Raw genomic sequence first — 23179 nt, 5'->3', positions numbered from 1 at the left:
GTGCTCTGATACAGATCCCTCTCCCCTGAGATCCCATAATCACCGGAACTGTGAGCTGTCGCCGAGCGGATTGAACAATCGACGGTTCACCTACCGGTAGAGTCTCCTCCTCTCGCTGCGGACGGACGGGACAGACTCGGATAGAGTGCCCGGCATTGCCGCAATAGAGGCAGAGCCCTCCCTGGGTCCTCCTTCGGCGTTCGGTTGCGGAAAGAGGGGATCTTCCTAGTTGCATAGGTTCCGTCGGCTCGGGGCTCTGACTCGGGAGCATTCGGCGAGCTTCCGCAGTATGTCGGCGGTGACGGCGATCCCTGACGGTGTTGTCCAATCGGACTGCTAGTCGGACGAACTCGTCAAAAGAGAGAGCTTCCCCTCGCGAGGCGAGCTCATCTTGCAAATCCTGGTTTAACCCCCGGCGGAATATTGTCAGGAACGTATCGTCCGTCCAGGCGAGCCCCGCGGCGATGGTGCGGAATTCCAACGAGTAATCCGCTGCGGAGCGATTTCCCTGACGACAGTCGAGGAGGCGATCGCCCGGCCGACGCCCCACTGCCGGGTGATCAAACACTTCCACCAGCGCCCGGTGAAAGTCTCGGGTGGATTCAATAATGGGGCTTTGGTTGGCCCACAGCGCGGTCGCCCACTCCCGTGCGCGCCCAGTTAGAAGGGAGATGACGAATCGAACTTCCGCCGATTGGGTTTGAAACATCTCAGGATGCTCCTCCACGTAGATGCCACACTGCATCAAAAACCCCCTGCACTGGTCAGGGTTTCCGTCGTACCGTTCCGGTACAGCAATAGGAGCGACGGCCGCCGAGCGAGGTGGAGATACCGGCAGGGGGGTTTGAGCAGCCTGGGCTGCAAGGAGCTGTTCCACGTTGGACAGGCGCTCCTCCAGAACAGCGCGGCTTGCTGGATCCATTTCTGCCAGGCGAAGTATTCTGTTAGGCGGCCTAGGACAGAAAGACAAAGGTCCAGGGTTGCAAACCAGCGTTAGGTTTAATAGCTCTGGTGAAGCACAAGTAAACTGGGGGACGTTCCAGAAGAGAAGTCGGTGGACGGGCGAGAAGGTCAGTAGCCGGGTGGTCAGTCCTACACAAAAGCACGAGACGGGACCACACAAGGGAGTGGGGACGAAACGGGCCGGGCTCAGCGGGACAAGCGGGTCAGGATCGGGAATGGGCCTGGAACAGAAAAGGAAGGAGGTTAAGGAACGAACAAAAGGTAAACAGAAAGGGTTCGGTAATAAGGGAAGACGCAGGACAAGAAAACGCTTAGTATGGCTCGTAATCATTGGCTCAATACTTCGCAAGGATGAGGGGTTGTTTGACCGTTTATATGTTCCTGGTCATCACAATTAATGCCTTGCATCTGGTGGTGTGGGCGTGACACATGTGAGTAAAATGTACTACAGTATGCTTTATTATTACAGTATGTATATACTGGTATAATGTTTGGTATTTAAGAGATAGCTATTTATATCTGTTATTGATTATAGAATATGCAATTATGCAATAGTATCAAGGAAATAAACAGAACGGCGGGATACAAAGACCACCCATTGGGTGTTAATACTCCACTGTTTGTCAATTATAATATAAAAAAAAGATATTGGAAACTATACCCAGAAATGTGTATAGCATTTGCCTTGTTATATTCACAGCATTACGGAAATGTATGTTACTGTAGTGCCTGAATAAAAGAGTAGCAGGAAGTATTCTGTTATTGTCATCCATCTGCCATTCCAGAGCCTCTGGGAGGCTTTGAAAATTCAAGTCACTGTTCCAGTAAGGAAATTATTTGCTTGTGTTTCTCTCCCAGGACTTAGTGCCTCATGTCATAAGCTGTCCATGTAAAGGAATGAACGTCTCTTCACCTCTTCTATGCCCTAAGCCATTGGAGTCTGTGACCTGGCAGTTAATGCAAACTTTTATCTCTTCTAAACTGATGTTGCTCCAGTCAGTCCCTCGGTAAAGCAAGGTCCCCTGCTTGCCATTTTGATAGACTGGAAAATGAATGTGACCTCACCTATAACACTGAGGGCAACAAAACAAATGATATCTATTATGAAAAGATAACATTTTGCATATGTAAGTCGTGAAAATGAGCACACTCTAGGTTTAATTTTCAGTCTGATTTAGATTTTGTGCCTAAGTACTGTCTTGCAACCACATAGATATTACCCCAGATATGTAAATATAAACAAATCAGTTACATAAAATATAATTTGCAGCACATCAATTTTACATCCTGTGCAAACAACTTAATGGCTTTTGTTTTATTAGTGCTAACTGAACATAGAGAGGAACAAATTATCTGTCAATTTTTTAACTAGGTATGTCAAGTGAAAATAGAAGAGAAATACTGGCAGTTTAATTTTAAATGACAATTTTGATCTATTCACTGCATACAAGTAAAGAAAAAAATGAGGTTGTCATTATACACAAGAAATGCCAAAGCTTATTTAGTAATGGAATGCAAGGGGAAATGCTTTTCAGCATGATTGAAAGCTTACACGCTCTCAGTGGCCACTTTGTTAGGTACACCTCCTCATTCACTCAAACAGCCAGCTCCGTAAAGAGGTCGAGAGCTTCAGCAAATGTGTGGCTAAGCACTGGAAAGGCTAAGACAAGCTATGACTGTTGGTGGCAGAGATTCTGGTTCCACCTTCCTGGGACTGAAATATCTGGAGTTTACAGAGAATGGTGCGATAAAAAAAAACCATCCTATCAGTGGCAGCTCTGTGGATAAAAAGACCTTGAGAGAAGCCAGACTCATTAAAGGGAGTCAAATTTACACTCTTTTCTAAATATTCATCTAGTGAATGTTTTATTTCTTAATTCATATTTTAGAGCTTTTCAAGACATTTGTTATACACACAGAACCAGGAAACAGAAAGATTTTATGGGTAACACTCTGTTTGAAGCTGTCATCAGCAATGCATGACAGATACCGTCATAATTTATTATAATGGTTGGTATAAGACTTAATAAAGAATTACAGCATTTTCCATAACACTTTACTTAAAGCAAGAGTACAACTGCACTCCCTCTCGTATGTTATTGCTTAATTATAGTACATTCATAATGCATAATAAACATGGCCATAATGTGTTATGCCTTTTTATAAATAGTTATAGCCATGTTTATAATACTTTATGAATGCATTATAACAGGTATCTATAATGTATTTTACAGAGGTGCTTTAAGTAAAGTGTTTCTGCATTTTCTATTGACAGTCAAAAGCCGTCAAACCTTATAAGTTTCAATGAAGCTCTCATATGTAATGTACTACAGATACCTTCATAATGCATTATAAGGGTGGGTATAAGAATAAAGGATTCTTTGTACTGCATTATGAGGCTATCTATAGTGCACTGTAGATGAGAGCTTCATAATGCATAATAAACATGGATATAATATATAATGCCTTTTTACAAATGTTTACAAATATTTATAGGTATGTTTATAATGCTTTATGAATGCATCATATTGTGTTAGGAATGTGTTCATCGATGACATTGATGTGTTACCGGATTTTGTTTTGTTTGTTATTGTAAAGCCTATGACCATCAACCTTTATGGCTGTTCTGAATTCTGCTCATTCCAGCTGTCCCTGAATTGTTTAGTAGGATATTCTTGATGCAAACCTCAGGAAACAGCAGAGGACGGTTAGAGAGGAAGCAATATTTGTAAAAAAATAAAAAAATGTCTCTGTGGCTTACATTTTTCATGGGTTATGAATGTCTCCATTAATGAGTGAAGATTATTTTTTATTTGGTGTGTATATTAAATTTTAAAAACATTATTACTCTAGATGCAAAGTCATGTTATGTGAAACTACTCTGTAAATGAAATGATTTATGTTTATGTTTAGTTCCAAAAAGCTTAATAATAAGATTATCTGCTGAAATTCAAGTCTTCCTTTCCCATCCGTCCATCCATCCATCCATTTTTTTATACCCGCTTGTCCTATGCAGGGTCATGGGGTTCTTGAATCTATGCCAGAGGCTATGGGCTCAAAACAGGGAATCACCCTGGACAGTGCACTGACCTATCACAGGGCACCTTTCATATGTTGACTTCATCAGCTACATATTTATTTAGACCAGAGTGTGACATTGTTAAATCCAACCAAGAGATGAATATTGTAACATCCAGTTCATATTCTGCTCCTGCTGCAGGTGTGATTGTTCTCCATGGCCTCCCTTGTACGTTTCATTCTATAATTATTCATACCTGCAGTAACTATAATAATTAGATTATTCTAGGCAATTCCTTCCATTCTTGGTCCAGGAATTGTGGTCTTTTGGTCTGTTTTTATTTCTTTATTACATTTTATTTATTTAGCAGATGCCATTTCTTAAAAAGCCATAAATAATCGAGAAGGAAGGGTCATTCAGTCCCGGTAGCAATTTGGGGTTATGGTCTTTATCAAGAGCCCACTGTTGACATCACTTTGCCAACCCTGGGATTTGAATTGGCAGCCTTCTAATGACAGGCAAAGAATCCTACTGTACATGGATATTTTTGCCTTAGTGATATGCATTGGGTTTCTTGTTTAGCTTAACATTTTGGATTCTGGTTACTGCTCATCTGTTCCTGCTTCAATCTACAGTCTTGTTCTTGATGATTCCTACAGTCTTGTCCTTGATGGTGCATGCAGTCATGCTCTTTATGCACAGTGTTAAGTGTGCAGCTGGCCTATCTGAGTACTTCAGCCCCTGTCAGGCCCAAGTGCCTGGAAACCAGTTTGTAAAAAAGGAGAGATCTGACAGGCAGAAGATCTGGATTTGTATGTGCATTTGTTAGCACCAGTGTTCCATATCTTGGACTTTGTTAATAAATAGTTCTATGTTTTAAATTGTGTCCCATGGCTGTGACAAATATGAAGCCAAAAAATGATTGCGAAACTTTTAAAATATGAATACACATCATTTGAACATTGATATAATTGTTACCGGTGTCTCCTTATATATCTTTTCCCAAGGTTTCAATTAAATTACCAGATAAGCACATTTTTCATTTCCTCATTTGCTTCGTGAGTACATTAGGCAATTATCTTCCGTTTGCTGTGTTTTTAATCTACTGGGTGTGGGTGCTAATCGGTTCATGGTTCTCAGAGTCCTGTAAAAGCTATTACTTCCATCCCCTGAACCGTAGCGCAGTAATTAGCATTAACAGAAATCAAGTTCTTTGTCTCTGCATGAGAGAAACGACCAACAGCCCTTTCAATGTGTAGGAGGAAGGCTGAACGTGTAAGGACAAGCCTCGAGTTATAATCTGTACTGAATTCAAATAAGGTTGTGCATTACATTAAAAATGTTACCATGCAGTATTATAGGCAATACGAGTCCATTTATACACCTGACTGGTGCACAGGTCATTATAAAAGGTCATTGGAAATACTGTAGATAAAACCAGGCTGGCAGTATAATACAACTGATTTACACTGAAGGTCAGCTACAGCAGTTTTGATGCATTTATGTGCTGCTTCTTAAAGATTAAATGTATTCATCCTCTTAATTACTGGGACTACTAGAAAGTACATTTACCATTTGATTTTAAGTTGATATACTAACACTATTGTTTTCAAGTAATGTGTTAATTTGTTACTATTTTAGGATACATATTGTAGGTTCTCTCTAGAACAAAATAATACTTGTTCATATATCACTAAACCCTGCACGGTTGTAGAACGGTTAATAAAGGCCAGGATGCTACAGTAACTGTAACCTGACGACTGGATGCCTGTTCATATCTCACGGATAGCTTTTGTTTTCCTGGCTGTGCCATCCGGCACTGCTCTTCTTCAGTTTACTGCCACAATCATTAGATTAAAAATGTAAATACGTCCTGAAATGTGTTGGAATTGGTGTCGCAACTAACCAAACATGCAGAGTGTTGAAAACATGCCTGGCAGTGGGACGAAGAATAACACTAGGTTGTTAATTGACAGCTGGCATGTAAATTGCATGTTTCTTTTGGCAAGTTGCTGCTCCAGATTACTTCCAGGGGAGGGGCACGCAGGGGGCATCAGTAAAATAAAAATAAAAAATGGAACGTTCAGCTGAGGAGGAAAAATGAAGGCTGGCCTCAGCTCTTTATATTAGGAATCCCCCGCCCCCGGCTCCCACCCACCGCCACTGCTTTCAGCATATCGTATGTACAATAGGCTTGAATGTCATTGTACAACATCAAAACAAGAGCAGAGGAGCAGGAGGACAAGAGCAGCAGCTAAAGTCTTAATATAAATTTCATTGAGATACAGTATCAAGAAAGATCGATCACAAACACACTGAAAGTTAGGTGCATAAAAATTGATAATACTTCAAACTCTCAACAAACATCCATCCATCCATCCGTTTTCCAAACCGCTTATCCTACTGGGTTGCGGGGGGTCCGGAGCCTATCCCGGAAGCAATAGGTACAAGGCAGGGAACAACCCAGGATGGGGGGCCAGCCTATCGCAGGGCACACTCACACACCATTCACTCACACATGCACACCTATGGGCAATATAGTAACTCCAATTAGCCTCAGCATGTTTTTGGACTGTGGGGGGAAACCGGAGGAAACTCCACACACATGCGACCCAGGCAGAGACTCGAACCCGGGCTGCAGAGGTATGAGGCAACAGTGCTAACCACTACACCAACAGGCCACCCAATCAAATCTTTTCACTTAAGACAAAAATGTACTAAATTTGATTATTCAATTATATTTTATCAAAGTTACTTCTGAATGACGACTGGGGACTTAAAGAGTCTTAAGGAAAGAGATTCAGAGGGAATCTTTCTGTGGCGGCTCAGCTTAGCAAACGTCACGGTGTATCAGAGATACTGCGGCTTCAGTGTGCATCCTGTCACAGTTTGTATTTGTAATATAATAACTGAATGTGATAGTCTTTCACTGTCAGTCATACGCTAACCCACAGAGAGGTTGTCAGGCATCACCTTGATTTCCGTCACGGCTTCAGTGTTCCATATTAACAGAATATATATTGGTATTTTTCGACTGCAAGGTTGCAGCATAAAAATTATACTGAAAAGCTCTTTACACAAAAGAAACACATGAATAAATTTTCCTTTCGGCTAACCGATTGCTCTGGAGTGACAATGATACAGGGCTTTAGTAGCTAGTGAACACTTTGCAGAGGATTCTACCTATTCTACCTGTATCCAACAATAGAAGACAAAACTTTGACCTGGGGTGAGCATTAGTCTAGGCTTAGGGAGACAGGCTGGCTTTGTTTTGCCAATTTGTGTCATTCTTCTAAGCTAAAGAGGACAATCAAATCTACAGGTTTCACTTGATGTAGGGTGGCCCTGGCAGATTGTGTGAAAACCTCCTAGGAAATATCACAGAACAACATGTTAAAAAATGAGCTTTGCATATAAAATAGGGTTTTGTAGTTCTAGATAACAAAATAATGAATCCCTCCTCTGACACTGTCACTGCAGTGGCATTGACCACTGGGACTGAAGCCACATCAGCAGAACTCTGACAAGGTGTTATCGACTGGGCTAATGACCCAAGTCACCAGGTAAGGGACCCTGCTGAACTCTTGTTTTGTCTCAAGGGAGGCATCGTCACCGGTCTGCAGCTGAGAAAAGCAGTCCAACTCTCATTTCAATGGCATGACATGACCTTTTATTTTCACTAGCTGTTTCACTCCAGGAACATCCTCTGTTGGTCCTACATAGTATACAGACATGTTTCAAAAGATATATCTTTCTAAATGAGTATGTGGTGGCATGGTGTTAGATTGTGCTTCTAGTAATTCGGCCCTAGCTGTGAGTGTCCAGTTTGCTTATTCTTCCTGTATTTGCCTCCCATCCAAATCCATGATTTTAGTGTGTCTTCACTGACGATGCAATGTAAAGTCATCTAACCGTGGTGTTCCTTGCCTGCCTTCATGCTTGTCCCTAAAATGGGCTCCAATTTACCAAGCCCCTGAGTGGATAAGTGATTTCTAACAAATGGATTGTCTATGGTCTGTCCCTTAAATGAAATTTATAGCCCACCCCTGTAAAATATACCCACTTACTTTGGAAATTAATATTTCACGTGGCGGATTCAAACAGCCTTGAAGAGCTTTGCCCAAGTGCAACCCCCTGCAATCCCCTAGCCCCTCCACCACTGTATTTGAAATCCACACCAATTAAGTGTCACAGCAGAGGCTTCTGTTTTGAAATTCGAGGTCCTTTCTTCTCTGCTCTTTAACTTCTAAGTCCCTGTAGTCTTCATTAACAAATGGAGGAACGTAACCTGAATGGGAATCGAGGTGTGCGTGTTTGGCACATAACAAGATGTTCCCCAGCTTTGTGTCTCTTGCATCCTTTTCAACCCCAGTGAACCAAATGCTTTGTGGGTGAAGAAAGGCCAGGGTGAGGAAATCTTATGCTCCAGATACATTAACAGCCCGTTTTGGTCATGGGGTAGGAAAAGAAAGAGTATTGCTTATGAATGGGTAATGGAGTTTTCACGGCATGCTTCACACTGATGATTGGATGATGTCCTTTCTCGCAGAAACAAGTGCCTATTGTGCAATGTCTAATACAAGTAATTTTACACCAGTTTTCAATTAAATAATTGTATACTGGCCTATAAAGGTGCACTTGACTATGTCTTTTGGGAAAGGGGGATTTTTTGCCCCAACAGACTTTCCTTGTGGCTGTTTCCACATCCATATTCATGAAATGTACATGGTAATAAAAACTGTCCTGTCCAGTCCGCTCTGCCTGTCTGATCCCCGTGTTCCCATTGCCTCCAAATCAACCACACATACAGCCCTCAGTATTTTGTTCCTGCCCTTCTGTTGATCATTCACAGCTGCCTTGTGTTTGCTCCTCATTTGCCTGGTATATTAGCATCTCTCAGTCCAGTGGTCACTGTTGCCTGTTCATTTCACCTCCATGGATATAATATAAAAAATATGAACTTTTATTCATTCTTGATTCAATGTTGTAGCGATGTTGGAACCCATCCCAAAAAGTTTGGGGCATCTCAGGGCACACGCAGACCCCCCCCCCCCCCCCCCCCCCCCACACACACACGTGTGTATTCTTTTCTTTGTGGGCACCATTAATTCTTTTCTGTGGGCATTACCCTAATCCCGATACTGACAGCCTTAACCCCTACCCAATCCTAACCTTAATAAGTAACCAAAAAAAAAGACATTTGATATGTTATTTTTTTATTGCAGTCACAGATTTTTATAAACTTGTAGGGATCCCTGGTGCTCTAGTGGCCAGGATTTGGCACACTCTCCACCACAGACCAATTTCAATTCCCAGTCAGGGAATTTCAAGTGTTAGCTTGGACCCTTCTTTTAGCACTTGTTATCACCGAATAGGATGTGTGAAGAACCTTCAAGTGAGCGAACACCAGGAAGGCACTGGGTCCAGATGGCGTCCCAGGACAGGTATTCAAGGCCTGCACCTACCAGCTAGCTCCTGTTTCTATGGTAATATTCAGTCAATGAGTTGATTGTGGCTTTTCGGAGGAAACAGCAAAGGAATCTCACCCAGATCAGGATCAACAGCACTTCGTTGAGTGGAAAGCTTCAAGTACCTCATCCACATAACCAAGGACCTGACCTGAAATCTGCACACAGACTACTTAGCGAGGAAGGGATATCAGCACCTCCCTCGTGTCAGGCACCTCAGGAACATCAAGCTGCCTGGCCGAATGCTGAGAAACTTTTGTCCTGCTACCATCGAGAGCATCCTGACAGGGAGCATCACCACTTGGTTCAGGAACAGCAGGCGGCAGGACTGCAAGTCTCTGCAAAGGGTTGTGTGGTCAGCTGAATGCAGATGGGCACTTCCACACCTCTTACAGTAGGTATCTACACCAAACAATGCAGATCTAGGGCCAGGAATATCAACAAGGACCCCAACCACCCCAACAATTGTCTCTTCTTTCTGCTAAGATCAGGTGAACACTACCGCTGCCTGAAGACCAGCATTGAAGGACGGAGGAAGAGCTTCTTCCACCAGGTGATACGGATCCTAAATGAGGATGATGTCTAAGACTGTTCATTGCCCCCCGCATTACATTACTGTGTATGTATATACCCTTGTACCCTTCTTGCACAGCTGGAATGTAAATATCAACCTTGTGTATTTATTCATGACTTTCAACTTTCAACCGCCACATTTTGCACAGTACCAATAGTCTGTAGTTGTTTATAATCTGTCTTACATTGATGTTTATTGTGTCTGTATGTCCCTTTACCTATGCTGCCACAGTCTTGTAGCCAAACAGAGCATTTCACTGCACACTGTACATACTGTATGACTGTGTATGTGACAAAACTGTAATTTGATTTGATTTGAGCCTTCTTCTGGGGACTGAAAAAATGGCCCCCACAATGGCAAAATAACAGTTTTTTATGTCTTAACATAACCCACAAAATCACATATCCATATTTTAAAGCCATTGATTATATTGCTATGTTTCTGCAGTACATATCAATAGCATTTTTTGCTTCTATTCAATTACTTATTTTGGAATCCTGAAATCATTAAGCCATGCCTTAAATCACTGGATTTGTACCCATGAAGTGAACAACACTGAAATTTTCTGAAAAGGTACATGACTAACACCTGTATGTCATCTCTCTCCTGACTGATTCTTCATGCCAGTGGTAAGTAAAAAGTATCACAGCTGCAGGAGGTACAGTAATTGCTTACTTTAATCCTTATTTAAACGTATCAACTTCTTTACAGTCATGAGATCATCTTGTTTCTCTGGGACATTCTTGGCAAACATTCGGTGATGTTTTAATGTATTGTTTGTAATAAGCAGAAGGAGCTTGTTTGTATACGGTTCAACTTAGATACAAGCAAGCAAGAGTCCTGTCAGTTTTTCATTGTTCATTGGGGTCATGCTGATATGGAAGCCCGTTTCCACCACAAAAACAAAAAAAATAAGTCATAATAACTAGAAACTTTCTCATTATTACGACTTAGTATCTCATAATAACGAGAAACTTTCTCATTATTACAACCTAGTATCTCATAAAAACGAGAAACTTTCTCATTATTACGACTTAGTATCTCATAATAACGAGAAACTTTCTCATTATTATGACTTAGTATCTCATTATAAAGAGAAACTTTCTCATTATTACAACTAAGTATCCCATTATTACGAGAAACTTACGAGAATTTTTTTTCAACGAGAATTTTTTTTTCAATGAGAATTTTTTTTCAACGAGAATTTTTTTTCAACGAGAATTTTTTTTTCAATGAGAATTTTTTTTTCAACGAGAATTTTTTTTCAACGAGAATTTTTTTTTCAATGAGAATTTTTTTTCAACGAGAATTTTTTTTTTTCCATGACTTCGACTTAAATGACCTTCTGAGGCTTCTTCCGTTTCCGGAGTAAGCTCCAAGCCTTTCATGCTTCATTCAGTGTGTCTCATGCATCACGTCTCATCCAGTGTCTCATACCTCATGCAGTGTGTCTCACACATCATGCCTCATCCAGTGTGTCTCACGCCATAAATTGTACCAATGGGGACACCCCCCAGCCTGTCCAACTACACCCCCTCCACCACCCCTAGTCGAATTCCAGTCTCTGGATGGCCCTGGGCTTCCTTATGCTGCTGAAATATATAATAAATAATGTTCTTGACTTACATAGAAAGCAGGTACCTCAGCTCAGGTCATGTTGATTTCATAGGATTCTTCTTAAGGTAAATTTTTGGTACTATATATTGCATAACTATATAGTGGAATTTAGTAGGCTAATTTCCAGACCTAATATTCAAACTTTAAGGCCTGCATGACCATATTGCCCTGATTACTGTTATTCTGCCTGGTAATAACTTCATTTCAATTATTTATCTGTACAGCAGACTGAGGAAACTGACACTCATTGTTACACATAATCTAATACAGTGGTCACTGTTTCTCCTGGCACAGAGATTAGGTCCTGAAAGAGGTGCTTTTCTGCTCTCTGTGGTTACAGTGAAATTTTAGATTCAGTGCAATAGCTGGGCTAACGTTTCCTATATATGTTAGTCCCCAGTGGTGCCCATATCAAGTTATCTCAGACAATGTCTTAGAATTGGCAGAGGGAGCTCAGTGCAATGACCCAAGTGCAATGTGACAGACACAGCAGTTCAACTTTTTTTTCTGCCAGCTAGTTATATTTGGGTGAATGTTTTAGAGGATAAAAAAACACAAATAATGACCCACAGCCAACAGCCAATGCTTAAGCTAAATTCATTTCTAAGCTCCCTCGTGCGCGGAATATGGTAGCTGTAAATAGAAGTTCCCAGATTGGATCAAATTAAATATGTTATTATAAGCTTTTGACCTCATTGCTGCTAGTTAAAAGTAGCAGTCGTTCCCCTGAGTGAAAAATGAATTAGACTGGGGACTCTGTGTTTGGATATAACAGGTGGACAGTCTAAATTAAACTCCACTGTTTTTGAATGAGCTACTAAATGGTTTCTGCCTTTTCCATATTAGAAATATGGAAAGCAACTCACATCACCCTAGAATTTTCTAATTCTCATCATGTCATCAATTTGCAAAAGTAACTACTGCTTTGACTAATCATATCCTTTCCAAAAACACACCCGAGTTTTTCGATGTTTAATATAAGAAAACCATTCCATAAGGCATATCATTAGACTCTTCATTTTAATGGCCGGCCAACCTGCCATGATAAAACTAATTTGGGTTCATTCCCGATGCAATAACAGTTTTTGAAAAAGGTTCTTTATAATTTATCAGGGAAAACATTTATCATTTTGATCATTTATCATTTTCATTATTGTGATACATTTAGTCATTTGTATTCCGAGACTGATGAACAATTCACAATTTTGTCAAATGCAGGTGTAGGTCAAATGCAACAATATACATTAAAAATGCACTCTGCTTTTGAGTAAGAGGAAAACCTTTTAAAAATGCATTTTTCACAAAGTTATGAAAACACACAGAAAGTTCATAATAATTGCCAGGAAAGGATGAACTCTGTAATATTTACACATGGTAACCACCATAAGCCACTGGAAATGACAGAACAATCTGTCAGGAATGGGACGCACTGGCTGCATGTAGAAGAGGGTAAGAAAACGGGACATTTTTCATTTCACACTTCAGTGGAAACCAACATCTTTGGAACTTAATAGACCTACTGAGAAGGATCCTGAAACAATTTTGGAGTGACATTACTGTGTATACCGCATACAAGTGAAAGTGATATACAGGCCCGTCTCGCAGAATCCTTGGTAGCTGAGCAGGAGGAATATTAACTTTTTAGATATAAATTATTAAACTGCGGCAATGAGAAAGAACGCTAAACGTAAGTAATACCATAAACCAAAATGGATTTGGGATTCGGGAACACTATTCTTTTCCCTTGTCTTGATTGGAAAAACACAAAACTCTTTACTGTCAATAGGCTAATATTACATAATCACAGAAGTTGCAATAATCATATTCTCAGTTCTGAACAGTAGGAAATATACCAGACAACAAAACCACCTACTACTTCAACAGCAATCCAGCTCAAAGCCGTCCTTTTCCTAGCCTGTGGGTTAATAAGCAACAATAGGTGGGATTCAGGTGTTAAGCCATCCTGCTGAAGCAAGAAATGTACTCACTGAACACTTCAAGAGAAGGGAGCAGTGTGTGTCCATATCAATGGGCTGTGGTCTTTTGCAAAATCTCCAGTGTGGCTGGAGTCTGGTTGAGCTTAATGCAGTCTTTACTTAAAAGATCCAATAAATTGTGTGGTAAGAATGCAAGCAGTCCCCAGATTACGAATGAGATCCATTCTCTAAGTCTGTTTTCAGGTTGAATTTGTAGGGAAGTATCAATAATACAGTAATAATAAAAGTAACTACACTACATATACGGTACTGTACTGCAAGCCAGCGAACCGCTGAAGCTGCACAATGTTTTCACTAGTGTTACAAAGTAGTACATGCATTTCTTTCAAAACCGTTGGATTTAGCCCAATAACAGGCTTTATGGCAATCCATTCATTAGTACGAGTTGTGCAAAAGTGGGACACTTGTAACCTTGGGGACTGCCTGTATATCTGACTTAGAGAGGTAATGGAGTGAGAGAGTTTCGATAAAAAAACGAAACTGAAAATATTTAGCTAAATCAGTATATAACTCATTCCTTCTTTGACTACTGGGGTCAAAATAAGGCTTAGCTGAACTCAGCTGAAATATTTGAAATTTTTAGAGCTCCTTGGAAATTGAAAAAGCAGGAAATATATGCTTGGGGTGGCAGTCCTACTTCTTTAGCCTGCTGAAAGTCAATTTCTTTGTATTTCTGCAAAATATGGAATATCCAAAATCAATCCATGTTCCATTTCTATGTTCTTTCTCTGAAGGGCTATGAATTGATAGTGATGAATTTATAAGGCCTTGGTCCTGGGAATTGTTGCCCTCATGATTTTATCTACTCAGTCTTCGCACTGCAGACATGCAGATAAGAAAAAAAAAAAACATTCTCAATTGATTTTTGCTAGAACGATACATTTTGCCACACCTGCTGCTGAAAATGCTCAATAATTTCAGTAGCAGACCTTCTTTGCTTGGGTTTCATTTTAGGTGTAATATATCATATAAGCTAGATTCCAGCTATACACAATGCTGGGGATTCCAAGAAATGTGACATTTTTGGAAAGGCAAGATCTCAATGTCATTTGTCCAACAAAGACTAGGGCATTATACTGTACCAGGCAGATTTTTTAGGTTACAACATTACAGTTTTTCTCAATTGCTTTGGCACATTTCATGAAACACATTTAACATTCTCGCGACTTTATTTGAGTATTTCAGTTCATGCATATAGCACAACACTATGGTTTAGCTGCGAACGCCTGTAACTTACCCACAACTATGAACGCATGTCTCAGCAGAAAATAGTTCCAACAATGAATTAGTCAGTGCCACCAAAATGAAAGGTACAATCAGCATTGTTTTAACCATGAGAATCAAAATGCTTAGACACATTGTCAAAATGTCACTGTGAGTATGCCCTTGAGCTTCAAGAATCTGAAAGTCAGTTCCCACTTTTTCATTGTCACTCACTGATCATTTTTCTTTAGCAAAATTTTTCATGTCAAATACACCAGTTTCGACATTAAAAGGCTCGACATTACAGTACGTAAACCTCACTGGCAGGAGAAAGCACTCGCATGAACATGTAATCTCAAGACACAGTACAATAGCAAACAAAATAGTCACACAGCACTGTATAACACAGAAACAGCCAAACGACAATGCAAGAACAACAAAATGAAAAGAAAATCATGTGTTGTGTCAACCAAAAACACAACAATGCCGTATCACTGCAGTTTAAGGAATTTATTTTTAAATCATTTTGAAAGCTTTGTATGTGGTGGCGTACACAATGTGTACAATATGTACTGAAATATTTGGAAATTTGTGTGAAGCCAGGAGAAACGACATTTTGCTGTGCTGTGGGGATCACACTCGCGGTTTTGCAAACGTTAATTGTCATTTGAGAAAGGCAGTTCTCTGTTACCTTGTTTGTACAAATGACCACGGATGAGATTGTGGATAAGCCTGGGTGGGTCAGAGGATAGAATCATGGGGAGTCCAGACGGGAAGTCACTGTCACTGTACAGCAACAGGAAGTCAAAGCCCCTGGCTAATTAAAAAAAATGTCTCTGCTATCTACAGGGGACTGTCACTGTCACTCTTCCTTGGATATGGCTCCACTTGTGGGACACCCACAACGGTTCCACGTGAAATACAGATATTGGAACAGCATTGTCTTAATGTTTTTTTTAAACAGAACCACTGAGCATGTGATATTCCACTATTTTTACCCTGTATATTATGAATGTGTTTAAGTTCTAAGATGATTAACAGAAGGACAAACAGACATGGAGATGAAGAGAGTATTACAAGTGTTAGTTTTTTCTCTTATTTTATTTGAAGACTCAACCAAGGTATTCCTCAGGAAATATAAGTGTTCATAAGCACTTAAATGACTGGAGCACTTTCTGGGGGGGGGGGGGGAGTCTGCCCGTGTGTTTATCGTCACGGCCAGAGTGCGTCAAGATGCTCCCAAATAACATCAGAAACAATCCTTCACCAAGCTCATGGTGAAAAGGAAAAAAATATTTAGATCTGCGTTTGGAGTTATGTATGAGAATGGCATGAATGAAAGGTCAGAACTGATAAACGATAGCAGAGCCGAGCTCTGGGCATCAGACAAAGGGTGAAGCACCTGGGGGCGAAAAATAAATATAGAAAATGCTGGAAAATATGAATGTGATGCACAAGGTCACAACTAAGCTGGACGGGACGTCTTTTCACCAATGTCAGCCAGGTGAATTGTGCTGCTCAAGGTTTGTGCTGTTGAAAGAAAAGAGGGACAGTAAATGTATTCAGTAACCTTCCTTGTGTGTTTGTGTGTGTGTGGATCACATATTTATTATACTGTTTAATAAAGACCTGTTATTTTGATGTTGTGGGGACCATTTTTTGGTTCCCATAAGGGGACGTTCAATGTTCTAAAAATCTATGATTGCAAGCAGAAAACTACAAAGGCCAAAAGACTTGTATTTTGTTTGGTTATTTATGGTTAAGGTTAGGGCTGGGTAGGGGTAAAGGTTGGTAATGTTGCGTTTAGGGTTTTGCCCATAGAAAAGAAAGGACAGTCCCCACAAAGATATGAGTCCAGGTCTGTGTGTGTGTGTGTGTGTGTGTCCAGTGATTCCCAAATGCATTGGAAAAATAGCATTTTTCTTCAGGTGGTTTAATTTAGCAAGTCCTGCTAGCAGAGCTGAAACCAGAAAGGCATTTGTTTAAAGTAAGAAATAGTAGCCAAAAGAAACTTGGGATGCATCAAGGATTTATGTCATACCAGCTTGATATATGCTGTCATCTGTAATGTGGGGAATATATCAGCCTGGGAGTATGTAAGGGTAGAAAAAGAGATTTCAAAAGGATTCTGATGTAAGGAAGATGAAAAAAAGGCCGAGTACCAGCAGATGGCCTCAGTACACTGAAAAATTATGAGTGCAACTGAATATGGAAAACAGAGAAGCTCGGAAATATTTATCTAAAATGCATGAATTTACCTTTAGGTTAATAAACAAGTGCATATTTTTTAAAGATATTTTGTTGAATTTGAAGTATGCAATGGTTTTGGTTTCCTTCATGATTTAAATCTGTGTACGTTTTGATGAAGAAATTATGAATGTACCTTTTATCGTGCGTATCCATGACAGCTCCCAAATGGACACCATAACTCTCCAAGCACAGGAAACCAAAACTGCCATATCGAAAAATCTTTGAGGTCATCCTAGCACAAGCTTAGGATCAATAAAGCACAGTTTGACTGAACAGCAGGCAAGGGTTCCTGGGAATCCTCACCTCTTGACAGTTCAAAGAACTGCAGTCAGACAACTACTCTTCTCTGGAAGCACACTGACATAGTTACCATATTAATAACGGTATTAGAGCTTAGGAGACAGTAATCGTTCCCTTTTGTTTGTTCTAGCTCATGTTAAGAGTTTTCACATTTGGTTCCTTTGAATGTGTCAGTCATAAGTATAAAACAAACATTTTAAAAAATTAAGATTTAAAAAATTAAAAGATTTAAAAATGAACCATATTCTGAGAGAAAATTTTTAATCTAAAAATAAAGTGCCATTTCAAAAAATAACAACAAACAAATTTTTTTTTTCCCATTCCCATTCATTCCCATTCCCATTAATTGAAGACGAAAATACCTTTCAAAAAAACAAATCAACATTTGTTATCAATAACTTGAAACAAAACCATATACCATATGTATATGGTAAACCTGAACAATTTCAGAAAACACATTAACTGAAAACTCAGGGATAATAGCAGGAAACACTTTAACCACGGCAGAGAACACTAACATTATTAGAGAGCATACAGTAATTTTTACTCAGAAGCAGGAAAGGTATGTACCATGATTAAAATGTTTTCCTGTCAATTATTGCTCAAAGTATAGCTTCCAAACAATAGAATTTTATGAGAAGCAACATTTTAGGGTTTACTGTTTTATGTAGTTAAGATTTAATGATAACAAATACTTTCAACAGCAGCAAATGTATCCTCTTGTTGCTGAAATGTTTCCTGGAAATGTTTTCTGAAATAATCAATTGTCCATCCATCATTCATCCATCCATCCATTTATCCATCTTTCCATCCATCCCTCCAAACTGCTTATTTTGTACAGAGTCACTAGAACCTAGAGCTTATCCCTGGAATTATAGGACACAGAATACCCTGGATAATACGCCAGTCCATATAAGGGATCTCACTCCTGGACAGTCACACACTAAAGGCAATTTAGAAACACTAACTCACCTAACTGGTGGAAGAAACAAAACAAAACAAAACAAAATAAATAAATAAAACCAGGAGAACCTGCAAACTCAACAAAAACTTCAAATGCCCAACCCTGGAGCGATCCTACTAAATAAGCCATCTTTTAACTGTTTTCTTTTGTTTTGCAATTTTGTTTCTTGGTTTCCAAATAGTCTTGGTGGACAACTTCATACCTCCATGGCAGTCAGAACAATGTTCTTCTCACCTTTGTGTGGCTTTCCTATAAATAGATCAGTTTTGTTTTCTTTGATTGAAGGTAAGCACTTCAGGTCATTTGATGATTCTAAATGGATTCTGAAAACGCGTTGTGAGTCAAGATTCTGACTCAAAAATTTAAGAAAAGAAGTAACCGTGAATAGGTATGTATTAGCACCTTGTGATGACTTGTCACTCTAATGCGGGTGCATCAGCTTCCTGGAACAACCACTGGATCACTGTAATCCTTACTGTAGAAGGATCACTGAAAAAAAGTATTGATGGATGGTTAATTAACTGTTTCATACAGATTGGATGCACCCACTCTCCCACTGCTATCAATCTGCTAAGTGAAGCCCTACTGTAGCTATCACTGTCCATAGATCTTGGCAGCTGTTTGCAGACTTACACAGACCAGGCTTACATATGGCAAAAGGATATTTTCTTATTTAGCATTATGTAACGGGCCTCTCCGATCAACTCCTGCGGTCCGTGTCTCGTGCTCTGCACACATATAAATGCTCACTGTCTGAGGACACTGCACACGGTTTCCTTTCTCCAGCATCAAAACTTTATTTCTGCTGGAGGACAGACCGGGCCAACACTTAAAAGAAAAAGATTAACCGCAAACTATGTGGCAGTTGCGTCAGAAGTGCAGGTGTTCCTTATACAGTAAATGTAGTTTTAACAGAGAAATAAAAATAACCACAAAGAAAAATCTAATAATTTTGGTGAGTTCACAATAATCATTTTCATTCCGTTACAAGTAGCTATCGTGGAATCGGGAATGCTTGAAATTCATAAAAAGACCTACACAGTCAAACTTTGAATAAACTTTTGTGAAAAGGGTTATGGAGGCATTACGTATTTGAGCAATAAACTGTGTTTACGAGGACATTTTCATGTGTATGCAGTGGTGTCATACATTTCCAGTAGCAGCCAGGTTGTACAATGATTTATTCTGATTAGATGCAGGTTTTTATGAGCGCGGCTCTTAGCCGCAATTAAAATTGCATCTTTGATAGATGTTTGATCTCGTACGCTGAGGTTTATAAAAAGGAATAAGATGAAGAGGTTACTATCACATTGCCCTGATTGTTTTCCAAATGTTTTTCCCTTGTTCCACAGCAGTGTTTGACTGCACCAAATTGGATCTGTATGCAGTGGGGTTGCAGCCACGCTAATTGCATGTATTGAGACCATTGTGGCAGCTGTATCACACAGACCTTTGGTACTGAGGTATAATTCATCTAGTTTTTAGCCTCTGAATATCCTAGCCACACATGACAATGGCAAGGCCATATGTTACTCTCAGATGTAGCGGTAAGAAAAGACTTTTTTTTCCCTTAAAAATTTCACTATGCATTTTATTATCTCATTCAATGACTATTACACATTGCCATAAGTAGCTATAAACCATTATAACAGAGAAGAGTAGCAAACTAGCGGGAATTTGTCTCATTAGCAAGCACCTCTGGCTTATTACTAATGCGTGAATCAGAAATAAATTTATAGTGTGAGATCATTTGAATGGCTATTTGAAATCTTCCAGCTGCTAATGGCCTGGTTGCGGAGCGCCAGCTGGCAGAAGCAGCAGACAGTGTTTCCATGAACCTTATTCTGGTTTCGGAGAATTGTGTCTGCTTTCCTGGCATCCACAAAAAGGAAGCCATTCGCAGTATAGGCACCAAGTGCAAAGTGCTGTGAAAAGGGTGTCATTGTCAGCATGTGAAGCATTCAGAGGCATTACATCTCCCTTCGAGGGAGACATGCGGGGGCTCGACGAGCTTATGTCCCAAGGCGACCAAACATGAAGGTAAACGAGTGCGTTAACCACCAAATCGTCCCTGTCCCTCTCGCTACTGTAATCACAAGCCGTATGTACAGTACTGTAGCTATACGATGCCGACAACCATTTTTGTAGATGTTAAATCTCTTAAATTCCTGTTTAATTTTTGATAGTAAAATTTAATTGTTGGCTAAAGGTACATGACATAGCTTCATTTAAATAGTGGGATGGGCCATTTCTACTTCCACATGCTAAACTTTTAGCTGCTGTTTTTTATAACCATCTCCATACCTGTTCTCAAACAATGTGCCAATGCTTTCTTCTGTTCCTCTTACGTCAAGTAGTTCTGCCATCCAGCCTAAAGCATTTCTTACAGATAGAATATGGTTCCATTGTTGTGAAGCAGCCTTAGGTGACATATCACAAAACATCAGGATACCCCAAGTACTAACACCGACTGCATGACAAGGCATGTTTAATGTAGCTATTTTTCATATACTGCATCTCAACCAAATACAATCCTGTTTACTATACTGCATGCACCTATTTTCGTCTTTGAATTGTAACAATAAATAATGTGCCTGCCATCCAACAGCATGTATATCAATAGTGGGCTGCAAAGGTGTCTGATGGGGATATTAACACACAATCTCTATGGCTTCATATGTAAGTAACGGTGATCAAAAAGGAATTGCTCAGGGATGAACTAGGAAACGTAGTGAGAAATGGCTGATTAATCATGTATGTCATGTATATTACCAGGGGCGTGTCGATAGGGCTTGGGAGGGGGGCGTTAGTCCCCCCAGATAAATGTACACTAATTAGTATAAATAGTGTGTTCTCATTTTCATTAAAATCAGACCCCCCCAAGCAAAAGCTTACCCTCCCCTTTTCATAAATCTCTAGTGATGCTCCTGTATACGACTTAAATTCTTTCCCTCAGATCTCAGTAATACTGGAATCCAGCGAACGATGAGGGAGTAAGGGCCCCACACCATGTCCAATGGAACTGGAAGTAGGGTAATGGGATGCTGCGATAGGCATGCATTTTTTTTTTAACATTAGCATGCAGACCCTGAGGACACCATGTGTAAAACCCATGATGTAAATAACATTGCGATCAGCTGGATATGGTTGGAAGATGTAATATTTGGCACATCAGCTCCATCTGGCAATGTTATTGCATTAGAGGAAGTCTCCCAGAGGACAGTTTCTTGTGGAGTGTCTGTATAACTGATATTTCCCTAATGTTTTCCTCGCAGGGCTGCATATGGTTTCTGTTTGTTAAACAAAAATTTGTAGATTGATTCATGCCAACACAGTGCCTCAGCTTCTTACTCTGCCCACTTTTGGGCTTGATCATGCTACATCTACCATTTCAGCACATTCATCAGTGGATTTAACCTGCAAAGCGATTTATTAGGAAGTCCTAAGTCAACAGAGGCGCATAAAGCTCAGCTTGGAGTAGTAGCATGGCTCCTTGACTCAGCCACTGAACAGTTCACCTGAATGTCTTCCACAGTGCCTGAAAAGCAAATAGTGGCTGAGGGATACCTTTGGAATGGAATATGTAGATGCAGTTCTGTGCATAATTTGAACAAGGTCTCAATGTCCCAGTTCCAATGAAATATCAAAAGACATACATTACATCACGGGCTGTAATATAATGTAAATCATCCTTGCTACGAACTATGCTATAAAGGTTATTTATAAAAAGGATGTTGATATGATTCAAATGTTAATGAAACTTATGTATTATCAGATTAATGGTGTATCTGTATTCCATGCTTGCATCCAGATAATGTACGTTTTCAAAGACATCATCACCCAAGAAAGTTTCAACCACTGAGGCCAATTTGCACTTTTCCTTATTCATCATCTGACAGAGGCCGTCTATATAGTATGGGGTCATGACTGCCCTCCCTGGGTAATCCTGATTGAGTAAGGGAGATACGGGCTTTCACAGCCAGCATGTTTCCTGGAATGGTCCACCACCACAGCCAGCAAGCCCACCTCTCCTGCGCCTTTAAAAATTAACAATGACTCCCACTGGCCACATTCACATTTCAGAGCAGAAACGGGAAGCGGCTTTCATTATGCCACATTAAAGAGGATTGTCGCGTTCTTGTCGCTCCCTCCATTACAGCTGGGAAGAGCACAGTTTGGGGGCACTTAATAAAGCGAGCGAGACCTGCTGTACTTCCCTCATTGTGACACTTTTATGGTCTTCTAACACGCCAACACCAATATGTAAACTGCCAATATTTTGCCTCATCACACCTTGACTTGTACCATTAAATTGTTATTGTTGCCGTAATAGAAGCAGAGAGGTATAACTACTCTTCCGCTAACAGCACTTAATGTATTACATTTGCCATTATCGTTCTTGTAGCTGAATATAGATATACTGCATGCTGCATAGATCAATTGATCGTGAAACCTACCTACAGTAGGAGCTTTTCTTTCTCTACCCCCAGGTAGCTTTATATTTCACTGTGCCATGCTATTTTTCATATTACTCATATTGTTTTCATAAATACAGCTAGTTTCAGACTAATATCACTTTTTGCATCAGAATTTTATGAAAGAAATCAGCTTTCATATGCATGTTTTTGGGATGAAGACTATAAGCACGCCATCCATCCATCCATCTTTCCATCCATCCATCTTCTGTGACTTCTTGTCCTGTTCAGGGTCACAGAGGTCCAGAGCATATCCAGGAGGCTACTGGTGTGAGGCAAGGAATAACCTAGGATGGGGCACCAACCCATCGCAGGGCACACTCATACACTGTACACTCACACATATGCA

This window comes from Brienomyrus brachyistius, chromosome 5, assembly GCF_023856365.1.
Source record: "Brienomyrus brachyistius isolate T26 chromosome 5, BBRACH_0.4, whole genome shotgun sequence".
Taxonomy (NCBI): Eukaryota; Metazoa; Chordata; class Actinopteri; order Osteoglossiformes; family Mormyridae; genus Brienomyrus; species Brienomyrus brachyistius.
The sequence above is the reverse complement of the archived record's forward strand: the minus strand, read 5'-3'. Positions refer to the sequence as shown.